The sequence below is a fragment of the Pezoporus wallicus genome, unplaced genomic scaffold (assembly GCF_028554395.1).
Source record: "Pezoporus wallicus isolate ANWC-B61680 ecotype Strahan unplaced genomic scaffold, APGP_CSIRO_Pwel_v1 contig_3573, whole genome shotgun sequence".
Taxonomy (NCBI): domain Eukaryota; kingdom Metazoa; phylum Chordata; class Aves; order Psittaciformes; family Psittacidae; genus Pezoporus; species Pezoporus wallicus.
Genome location: NW_026642425.1, coordinates 348878 through 360231, shown reverse-complemented (window position 1 = coordinate 360231; position 11354 = coordinate 348878). Strand labels below are relative to the sequence as shown.

The window sequence follows — 11354 nt, the reverse complement described above, 5'->3', positions numbered from 1 at the left end:
GTGTTGGTCAATGAGAAAGCGAACATGAGCCGGCTTCAGTGTGCGCTCGCAGCCCAGAAAGCCAACTGCATCCTGGCCTCCATCAAAAGGAGCATGACCAGCAGGTCGAGGGAGGTGATCCTGCCCCTCTACTCTGCTCTCGTGAGACCTCACTTGGAGTATTGTGTGCAGTTCTGGTGTCCTCAACATAAAAAGGACATGGAACTGTTGGAACAAGTCCAGAGGAGGGCCACAAAGATGATCAGGGGACTAGAGGACCTCCCATATGAAGACCGGTGGAGAAAGTTGGGGCTGTTCAGCTTGGAGAAGAAAAGGCTGTGTGGAGACCTCATAGCAGCCTTCCAGTATCTGAAAGGGGCCTACAAGGATGCTGGGGATGGACTGTTCATTAGGGACTGTAGTGATAGGACAAGGGGTAACGGGTTAAAACTTAAACAGGGGAAGTTTAGATTGGATATAAGGAGGAAATTCTTTACTGTTAGGGTGGTGAGGCACTGGAATGAGTTGCCCAGGGAGGTTGTGAATGCTCCATCCCTGGCAGTGTTCAAGACCAGGTTGGACGAGGCCTTGGGTGATATGATGTAGCGTAAGGTGTCCCTGCTCACAGCAGGGGGGTTGGAACTAGATGATCTTAAGGTCCTTTCCAACCCTAATTATTCTATGATTCTAAGTAAGACCTTACCCAGCAGTCCAGGACTAATGCACCCACTCTGCCCAGTTGTAACACTCACGTAATCTGCTGTCATTACTCTCTTCAAGGATGTAAGAGCCCCAGACAGCAGAGGCAATAGCTGGTTCCTCTGCTAGCAGGAACATATTCAGAATGAAGACGAGCATATTTTGATCAACAGGCTCAGTCATGTCTGTTTTGCCTCTCTGTAGATGTATACAACTATCAGAAGAGGTAGATAACAGAACAGATACTAAATTATTTCTGCATCACAAGAAGACCAGTACTTCTACTGGTGGTGTGAGTTAACACTGAGGGGAGATAGCACCAGTAAAGTTTATTACACCGGGAGATGCAGCTTGTATTTACTCATCTCTTTAGGTAGCTGATGGTCAGAAGTAACCACCTCTACTAATGACCAGCAAATCTACTAGCTGCACTGAGCAATAGGAGCCTTGAATGCATTGGACTCTGCCTGTACTTAGTTCATGTGATATCAGTGTTATGGCAGCAGATCCATAAGGCTGGCACATTCCTCTGTAAACACATCCTCTGTTTGTTATGTACCACAGTAATTCAAGCGACCACGCTGTGCTTCCCAGTCACCATTCACTTCCAAACCCTCACAGCAGCCCCTGACACATATTTGAAAGTAAAATAGCACTCTATTTTAGTCCTCTGTCTATGAGGGTGTGAGGATAATTTATGAAACACAAACTGGGGATCAAAGGCTGGTGGTAAAAACCTAGTTTAGGTTTTGAAGTTAGTGGGGGTCTGCCTGAGTTTCAGTGAATTCAACGGTGTCACTGTTTCTGTTCCCATGCTGATACAGACTCCTGTCACAGCTTCAAAAAAAACCTGTCTCGTTTTATGCGCATGAAAAGAGATAAAAATACTGGTAAGTGGTTCTTGAGAAACATAAATGGCTCTAATTCTTAATTGACATTATACGTCATTTTTTAAGGGTTATGGATAAGGTCATGTCTTTACGGGACACTGATAAAAAATAAGAGTTCTTTTGTGGATCCATTGTGGAAAGAGTCAAGGATACTGACTTGAATATTTGCTTTGAAATTGCCCAAAGAGCAGGCAGTCACCTGGAAGATTTTCATTTTGACTGCTTCAATTTTGTGCGTCATTTATTAGATAGCAAAGCTATACAGTGTTGAAGAATTTATCATATTTAAATATGCTGTGACATTATTTGTATTCTGAAGTTGTTTTGAAAAGTATCGGTGAATTTTATGCACTGTCCTAATTGCGGTATATTGACTTAGTGGAGGCCAAGGCTGCCTTTGAGATAAATGCAAGTTAAGTGAATGGCATTTGATAGCCACGTAACATTTAAGGTGCTATTCAGGAGGATCCCATCTGCTGATTTGATTGTGTCTAAAAAGACATGTTCATATTTTTGTAACAGTAGTGTATTGAAAAAGTAAAATGTCACATGTTTGTGAGTGTGACAAAGAGATGGGCAAGAGACTTTACCAGGATGGTCTAAAGTGTAGCTGATTCTACTTGTGCTGTCTCCCTCCTCCTCCTCCGAGCAGGGCTGAGAGCACTTCTGGAAGTTTCCCTAGTTTTCTTGTAGTTTCAAAGGTTCATGACTTTGAACAACAACAAGTTGGGTGGGAGTGTTGATCTGACGAAGGGTAGAGAAGCTCTGCAGAGGGATCTGGACATGCTGTATCGATGGGCTGTGGCCAGTGGTGTGAGGTTCAACAAAGCGAAGTGCCGGGTCCTGCGCTTGGGCCACAACAACACTATGCAATGCTCCAGGCTTGGGGAAGAGTGGCTGGAAAGCTGCTCACGGAAAAGAACCTAGGGGTGCTGATTGACAGAACTGAACATGAGCCAGCTTGTGCCCAGGTAGCCAAGAAGGCCAACAGCATCCTGGCCTGTATCAGCACCAGTGTGGCCAGCAGGGCCAGTGATTGTTCCCCTGTACTGGGCACTGGTGAGGCTGCACCTCAAATCCTGTGTTCAGTTCTGGGCACCTCACTACAAGAAAGACATTGAGGTGCTGGAGCAAGTCCAGAGAAGGGCAACGGAGCTGGTGAAGGGCCTGGAGCACAGGTGTGATAAGGAACAGCTGAGGAACTGGGGTGGGTTTAGTCTGGAGAAGAGAAGGCTCAGGGGGACCTTACTGCTCTCTACAGCTACCTGAAAGGAGGCTGTAGCTGGAGGTGGGTGGTCTCTGCGCCCAAGAAACAAGTGATAGGACAAGAGGAAACAAGACTCAAGCCATGACCTGGTATCAGAACAGGCTGCCCAGGGCAGTGGTGGAGTCACCATCCCTGGAAGCATTCAAAAACCATGTAGAGGAGGCCCTTAGTGACATGGTTTAGTGGTGGGCTTTAGTGCAGGGGTAAAGGTCAGACTTGATGATCTATAGGTCTTTCCCAACCCAGTTGATTCTATTATTCTGTTCTGTGATTCCAAGATGAACCATGTGTTTTCATCAAAGAAGTAATTCAAGCACTTTTATCTTTCTCCTCATTCCCTCTGTGTAAAAATGTGATTCCTTACTGCAGGTCAATGCCTGAGGACACCACCACTACTTAAACCTTATTTGGAAAATAAATCTGGTAAAAATCCACTGACTCACAGAAGAAACTACAGGAAAACCAGGGAAACTTCCAGAATTGCTCTCAGCCCTGCATGGAAAAGGAGGAGGGAGACGGCACAGAAAGAATTAACTTAGAATTAGTAGGGCCTACTTTAACCCTAACCATAAACGATTTACCTAACCCTAAACTGCCACCTGACCCTAACCCCTTCTTAACCTTAATGCTACCCATAAGCTGTCACCTAACCTCTGTCCTGGCGACGTGGTCTAGGCTGTGGATAGGGCCGAGGCAGGACAGCGGCCAGGGCTCAGGGTGGGGTTAATGAAGGAGAGGGCAGGTGATGGGGCGTGGCTTGGGTAGAGGAGGGTTCTCAGGAGTGGGCGAGGTCGGAGCAGGTAGCAGTGCGACCATGGTGGGGGCAGGCCTAGAGGGGGCGTGATCGGGGCTGTGAGTGGAGCGCGGTTAAAAGAGGTCTGAGGGTACGTTAAGGTTGGGGCGTGGCCCCACGGGGCGGGGCCATGCTTAGAGGCATCACCCAGGCAAGGGTTGTGGGCGGGGCTAGGGTGGGAGTGTGGCCACACATAGGGGGCGGCGGGGCAGGGCTCTCAAAGCGGAGGCAGGTGTGGGCAGGGTGGGGTCACTTGTGGGGTTGGAGTCTGTGTTGCGGTGGGGCTGTTGTGGGCTGGGGGCGGAGCGGGTCAAGGCCGGGAGTGGGTGGAGCCTCACGCTAGCTGAGGCACGGTGCCGCGCAGGGGGCGGGGCCTGTGCTGTGGGCGGAGTTAATGAAGGAAGGGGTGCGTGGACTCGGGACTTTTCTCCTCTCTTCAGTCCCGCTGCCAGACCCAGTGTTTTTTTGCATCTCCAGCCTGCTTACTGTCTTTGTTTTTTTGTTTTGTTGTCCTGTTTCTACTCCCTATTTCTGCTGCTTCTTTCTCCATCTCTGTCAGGCTCCCTGTCCCTTTCTCTCACCCCTCCCTTATCTACATCTTGCTTTCTGACTACAGCCCCCGTCTGCTGGCTGTCACTTTTCTCCTCTGTTCTGCCACCCACTCCTCAGTTTTGGCGACCTCCACCGCTGCCCACCAGCCCCTTCCTCCAGGAGCTGGCCAACTGACTGTCCGTTCCCTGCCAGAGCAACCAGAGCGGCTTTGGTTAATGCTGAGGTGTCCCAGGGACAAGCCTGGAGCTCCAGAGCAGGCTTGATTGTGCAACTTACTACGTGCATGACTAAATAAATACTATTTGTCTCCTTCGCCCTCCGGGCTTGTTTGCACTTTTTTCGCACCGGGTGAGGGGCTCTGCCAGGGCCTGGGGGAGGATGTGATGCACAGTGGAGGTCGGACGATGGCACCCTGCTCTTGCTGGGCTGCAGCTGCATGCACCCCACGGCTGGAGGAACCCCAGGTGCCAGCAATAAAGCTGCTGATGACATAACATTCCCTGGGGGCAGTGGAGGGGCTGGTGTGCGTCAGGGAAGGAGTAGAGTAGCAGCTAAGTGTTGCCAGTCTGCACTTGCACTGACAGAGAAGGTGAGCTGGAGCCGTATCATCTGATCCCGGAGGGAAGCCCTGACTAGCACAATGGTTTACGACAGGGAAGTAGGGCCATTAGTGTCACTGAAAGTCGGGAGAATAAAACTCCTTAATACCGATGGAGCATTAATAAACAGGCATTATTTATTAAGGTGCCTGATGCACCTTAGTAGGGGCTAGCTCTGCCTAATGTGTGCTGATTCTTACAGGTTTCTTCCTTATGAGCATTTATCTCATGCATATATATTACAATTCCAAATATCTTACACATATTCTAGGTTACTACCCACTACAGCACAGTTTATTTTGAGTGAAGGTCTCAAGGGTCTTTGGAACCCCTGGTGGTCTTATCTTTGTTGACCTTTGGTTGAATTTCTCTCATTATCTTCCGTTTATGGGCTTAGGCTGGTTTCTCTTCTGACTTTGTGAGGAATAGTTCCCGGTTCAATGAGCTGGAGAGGCACTTTGTGATGAATGGTTCCTAGTTCAGTGAGGTGGATAGGTAAAGAAAGCACGTTCTTTACCCTTTGTCTTGTTCCTTCTTTCCATATGTATGGTTTTGTTTAGCTATAACTTGGTTTGTTTCAGCTAGTAAAATGAGTCCACTTCTATCACTGGGGTTCCTGTCAGAGGCATGGAGCGCTGGGTCGTGCACGGGGCTGTCTGGAGCTGTACTGGAGCCAAAGGCAGGTGATACCGGAAAGAGAGCCGGGTGGGATCGAGGGAACTGCCTGTAGCCATACTGGGGATTGCTAGCTGTGCTCAGCACAGCTTGCGGGTGCAGCGGCAGGGATGTGGAGGAGGAAGAGGGACAACCATGGTGTCCCCGCAGTGTCAGAGAGCCGGGAACACTGCCCATAGCAGCGTGCAGGGAGCCGTGGTCCCTGGACACTTTGCTTTACATCACCCATATTGTTTTTGTGGGGCATGTGGGGAGTCATAGCCACTTGACACTCAGCTTCTGGTCAGCCAAGTTGTTTTTCTCGTGCTCACTGCTACAATCTCGCAAATGAATTGCAGTACTGCAGATTAGTGCCATGCATCTTGAGGAGCCACCGCTGAGCTCCACTCTGCTTTCTGCCAGTAAGGGTGATGTGACGCTGCCATGCCTGCTTGGAGAGGAAAATGCTAGTGTTCGGCTACCTCAAGATAATCCCCAGAGGTGAGTACCCTAATGCATGGTCACAGTGCAAAGCCAGCAGTCCTGACAGTCCTACTGCTCCACCAGGCCCGAGAAGAGGCTGGAGAATGTTTGGTATTACTACTTGCCCTCTCTGGATGCTATCTTACCTCCTGAAGGGCGGCATGGAAAGGATAATTTAACATCATGTCAGGGCTTGCACTGAAAGAAGTACTGAACCAGAAGCCACATCATTTTGACACAGTCCCTCTGTCCTGATATGCAGCACATGTCCTACAGACAACTTTCCACACCCCTTGGGTCATGCTTAGCCCAAATGTCAGCCCCATGCAAAGCTTCTTAGCTGCCACGAGCACACTGGGCTGCACTAGGGGAGCATGGTCACCCTCACAAGGGTAGGAATTTTCTTCTCTCTGGACTCAGCACTGGTGTGACCCCATCTAGAGAAGCGTGTTTCAGTGTGGAATCCTTGTTCTGGAGGAATCTTCCCAGATAGGGTTAGGGGTCATGGGTGGAGATGCTGAGAGTCCAGGGCTTAGTAGCTCAAGATAGATGGAAAATTTCACTCTGAGATGATTGAACTTTTTTTTTTTTTTTGGCAGTAAGAAACAACATGAGAAAGGAAAATCACCAGAAATTGCAGCTTTGGAGGTCCAGAGTAGAGCTGAAGTTAAAGAAACGTCACTTCCAGCTTTGGTGCTAAATATTCACTCATGGAGTGTCAGGATCAACTCATGGCTTTGTGTTTTCAAGGAGCACCAGTAGAGGTAGAGACATCCTGGGATGAGAAAAAGGTGAAGAAGAGCATTGGGTGTGTGCAGCCTGCAGGGAATCTGACACAGACATGGGACAGTGCAGCATGGCCTGTGGTGCAGATGGCCAAGGGCACTGGCAAGGTGCTTGGTCCCTGATAGAACCAAGGTCTTTGTCCCCTTGGCTGTGGCTGATGTCCCTGCCACAAAGGTCTAAGAGAAGACAAATCGTCATCATGACCTTGGGGCATCATTGCCTTCTTGCAGCCCCCTGGGAAGACCAGAAGGTGTCATACCATTGTCCTTCACTTCGCGTCACATTCCCAGATCCCCCGGAAGAGCCTGAACCACGGGCTGAGGGTCAGGGCTTGGCCATCCACCTTCATCAAGAAAACCAATTTTTTTTTTTCTCAGCATCAGAGTTGCTGCGCTTTGCCTTTGCCAGCCTCCAGTTATCTGCTCTAATGAGTTCCTGGGAAGGCTTTGTCAATAATGGCCCTCAGTGGGGCCCCATTAATGCTTCAGGGTACTTTGAAATTGCTTCTGAGTTTGACTGCTTGAGAGGGTGTCCTGGGTTCAGCAGTAGCAGTCATTTTTCTCCTTCTTGGTAGCTAGTGCAGTGCAGTGTTTTGACTTTCAGCTCGGGAACAGAGCTGATAGCGATGTTTTGGTTTGGCCAAGGACTTTGTGAGCCTCATGCTCTGCCAGGGAGGAGGGGAAGCCAGGAGGAAGCAGAGACAGGACACCTGACCCAAACTGACCAAAGAGCTATTCCATACCACAGCACGTCATGCCCAGGATGTAACTGGGAGTTAGCTGAAGGGCTGGGGGACTGCAGGGTTGGAGGAGGTATCGGTTGGAGCTTGGTCGGGCTTGGGGGGCGAGTTACCGGTCAGCTGGTGCTGAGGTGTTGTATTCTCTTCCCTTGTTATTTCCTTTATCATTATTATCATTGGTGGTAGCAGTAGTGATCTGTGTTATACCTTAGTTACTAAACTGTTCTTATCTCAACCCGTGGGAGTTGCATTCTTTTCGATTCTCCTCTCTGTCCCTCCGGGAGTAGGGGGAGGGAAAGAAGGGGGGAAGTGAGTGAACGAATTACCTGACTGGGTTTAAACCATGACAGAGGGTTCTTCAGTCTCCTCTCAGTAGCTGAGGTACATGGACTCAACACCAAAAAGGCTGTGGGGTTCATTAAAATACTGAAGGCCCTAACAAGCCATGTGTCTTCCTGGAATTTTCTTTAAGTCCTCACAGCTTGCACAACTCCACTGAGATCTGCAGCTGGATGTTGCAACTCCTTTACACCAGCTCCCTCCTACTTTTCTTAGAGAACTGGGCTGCACACAGGGACTGAAAACCTCCCTTCACTACTGACAAACAAAAGTTAAATGCTATGTAACTCCTCAGCTGCATGCCAAGTCTAAGCAGCATCTAGCACGATCCCCCTTTCACAAGTGATTTGTGTAGAACAGTTTTAAATAGAGAGATAAGAAAGGATAGATATAAACACAATTAAGGTTGTGTGGACTTCAGAAAGATGAAGCAAGTTTCTAGCTTCCTGCAGCTCAAAGCAGAGAGCAGATATTTGAGGGGATCTGGAAGACCAAAGAGCAAGTGGAGGAGGAATCCTGAGAGCAATGGGAAGGGTATATGTCCAGATTGTCTACTAAAAAGTTTTTAGATGTGGCCACTTGATACGGAGAGTCAGAGACACCTGAATGATGAGGGTGATGAAGTTACAGATAGGGTAGGTAATACAATTACAGGGGAAGATCAGTATTTCTTTTCCTACCATTAATACACTTCCTGGAATTTCTCATTTTGTCATTTTGGGAAAACATTGCCAGGTCTTAAATGTACTCAAGTGACTGAGCTGTTGAAAAAGTGCTTCTATATTTTGTGCATACTTTCATTTTCATAGACAGTAACTGATGCCTGACAGGCTTGCAGGTGTTAAAACAAGATCATTTGTGTCCTTCACAGAGCTGCATGCCCCAAAACCTTCCCTGCCCAGGACTCCACAGTCTGCACAGAGCAAGTAACACTGAGGTGTCAGCTTCTCTTTGCTGGTAGCAGATGTTAGTTGTGATGCTCACCTACAGCATTGGAGGATTCATGCCTCATCAATATCTGCTGTGCTTCAGTTAGCAGTAGAGCCTTAAGAAAACTGAGGTTGGAAGGTTACCTCAGGAGTTCTACAGTCCAACCTGCCAGAAACAGGGTCAGAGAAAGTTGTTCAAGGCTTGATACAGTCTGAGTTAGAAAACACGAAGGACAGAGACTGCACAGCCTCTCTGGGTCACCTGTTCCAGCACTTAGCTATGCTCATGGGGAAAACATTTTTCTCTATGTCCTGACTGAATCTCTCCTCTTTCACCTTCTCCCTTTGCCTTTTGTCATCCCACCATGCACAATAGCAAGGAATCTGATTCTGTATTCTCCATGACCTCCTCATCAGTACCAGCAGGCTGTGATGAAGTCTTCATCAGCCTTCTCTTCCTGGGCTGGACAATCCAACTCCCTCAGCCTCTCCAGACAGGCAACATGCTCTAGCCCTGAGGGCCCTTTCCAATATCTTGCCTGAACTGGGGATCTGAAGCCTGCATGGAGTATTCCAGAGCATCCCTTCTCTTGGTCTCCTGACCATGGTCCTTGGTCAGGATGCTGGTGGCCTCCCTGGCAGTCATATGGCTGCCTCCTGTCCAGCTCCAGCAGACCAAGACCTTACCTATTGGGCTGCTCCCAGACAGACAGACCCAGGCAGCGTCATTGCCAAGGTGAGTCTCGTGCAGGGGCAGAAACTGGAATTTGTCCTTCTGGGATTTCCTGAGGTTCCTGTAAATATGTTCTCTCCTCTTTCTGGAACCTCTTCATTGAGCACAGAGCTCACAGACCTTTCCTGTAAAAGCCAAGTAGGCATTGAGTCCCTCAGACCCATGGATGTCTGCTGCTCCATCCAGCTGTAGCCCTGCATTTTCTTTCTCAAGTCCTGAAGCTCTTCGTTTTGCTCTTGACTTTCCTTACAGGCACCAATTCCAGAGGAGCTTTGCCTTTCCCAAAGTCATACCTGCAGAGCAAAGGAAATGTACATAAACTGCTTGTCTGTACCTGTCCTTGCTGTCACTCCTTGACAGCTGCTTCATGGCCCTTGTTAGTGCTCTGTCCTGTGACATCGCAGCCCCACAGTGCAGGCACAGCACAGGACAGGTTACATTCAGGGTGAGGAATGGTCCTCTGACATGATGCCCTCAGCATTCCTTAGTGTTTTGTCACTCCATGACCTTCCTGTTGGGCAGCCTCTCCAAGCTCCTGGAGATACCATGTCACCTGCGGGGCTTCACAGACATCTCTGCTCCAGAGTCTGCCAGGCTCTGGCCAGGAGGGAAGCTGGGCAGGCTTGGGCATTCCCATGATACAGACACTGGGATCAGCAGGAGGATGGAGATGGCCTTACAGTAAAACTCACCCTTAAACCTGGGTTGAACAGCCAGGGCTGGAAATGGCCAGAGAAAGATGGCCAATGGCTGGGTGGTGACAATGGACCTGGGGTACATTCTGGGTCTGCTCAAGCCACCTCTGTCCTGCACTTGGATGGCTTCCACAAGCCCTGCCTCTACACCACAACCTCCTGGTGTGAGTTCTCACCCTGCATGGCCATGCAGTACAAAATAGACACAGAGCAGCCATCAGAGAGCTGGTGCAGCCAGAAAGCTGTTTTCATTTCCCATTTATTCCTGCAATGTGGAGGATGGATCTCAGATTAAAAAGGAGCTGCAGAAGTTCACAGAAGAACTGGTCCACAGAATTGCCTTGACAGAGTGGCAGTGAAAATGTATTAACAGTGTGCAGCACAGCATAGAGAAACCCACTGCTGCCGTGTGGGCACAAGCTCTGCCAACCAGGAGGGTCCCATAGTGCAGCGGTTTGCAGATGCCAATGTAGCGGTCATAGGACATGATGGTGAGAAGGTAATACTCTGCTGAAATGAAAAAGACGAACAGAAATACCTGGGCAGCACATCCTGAAAAAGAAAATTTCCTTGTGTGCCAGAAGGAATTTGCCATGGATCTGGGGACAGTTGTGGAGATGAAGCCCAGGTCAAGAATGGAGAAGTTGAGGAGGAGGTACATGGGGGTGTGGAGGCAGTGGTCACAGGCTGCGGTGGTGATGATGAGGCCATTATCCAGGAGGGGAACCAGGTAGATACCCAGGAAGAGCTAGAAGTGCAAGAGCTGCAGGTCCTGCGTGTCTGCGAACGCCAGGAGGAGGAACTGGGTGATGGAGCTGCCATTGGACATCTGCTGCCTCTTGGCATGGGGACTTACTGAAAAAAGAAAAGGATAGGGAAAGATTACGCCAGACTCTTCTGAGCAAAGACACCCCATTTTTCATAGAAATCTCTCCAGCTGAAATGCATTTCTTTTCTCTTGTTTGTGCTGGCTGAGTGCAGTATGAGGAGCAGGACCTCTGCCGATGTGCTACCAGGGAGTCAGCTGTGCTCTGAAGCAGTGGTTTGTACAGCTTTGGAAGATAACATGAAATCCAATTTTATCGTAAAAGTTCAATAGTTGCACTCATGGCTCGGATGGGTATGACTTTCAGAAGCAACTCTTAGCTTGTCTTAGAATGGTTCTGTGTTTTTTATTGACTAGCATAACACCTGCTGAGTCTTTTTTATAGGGGTAT

General features: G+C 49.0%; 1 pseudogene; it reads right to left on the bottom strand.

Moving 5' to 3' along the window:
* Positions 1-9364: 9364 nt before the first annotated feature.
* Positions 9365-10966, bottom strand: LOC130610510 (olfactory receptor 14A16-like; annotated as a pseudogene).
* Between the last annotated feature and the right edge of the window lie 388 nt (positions 10967-11354).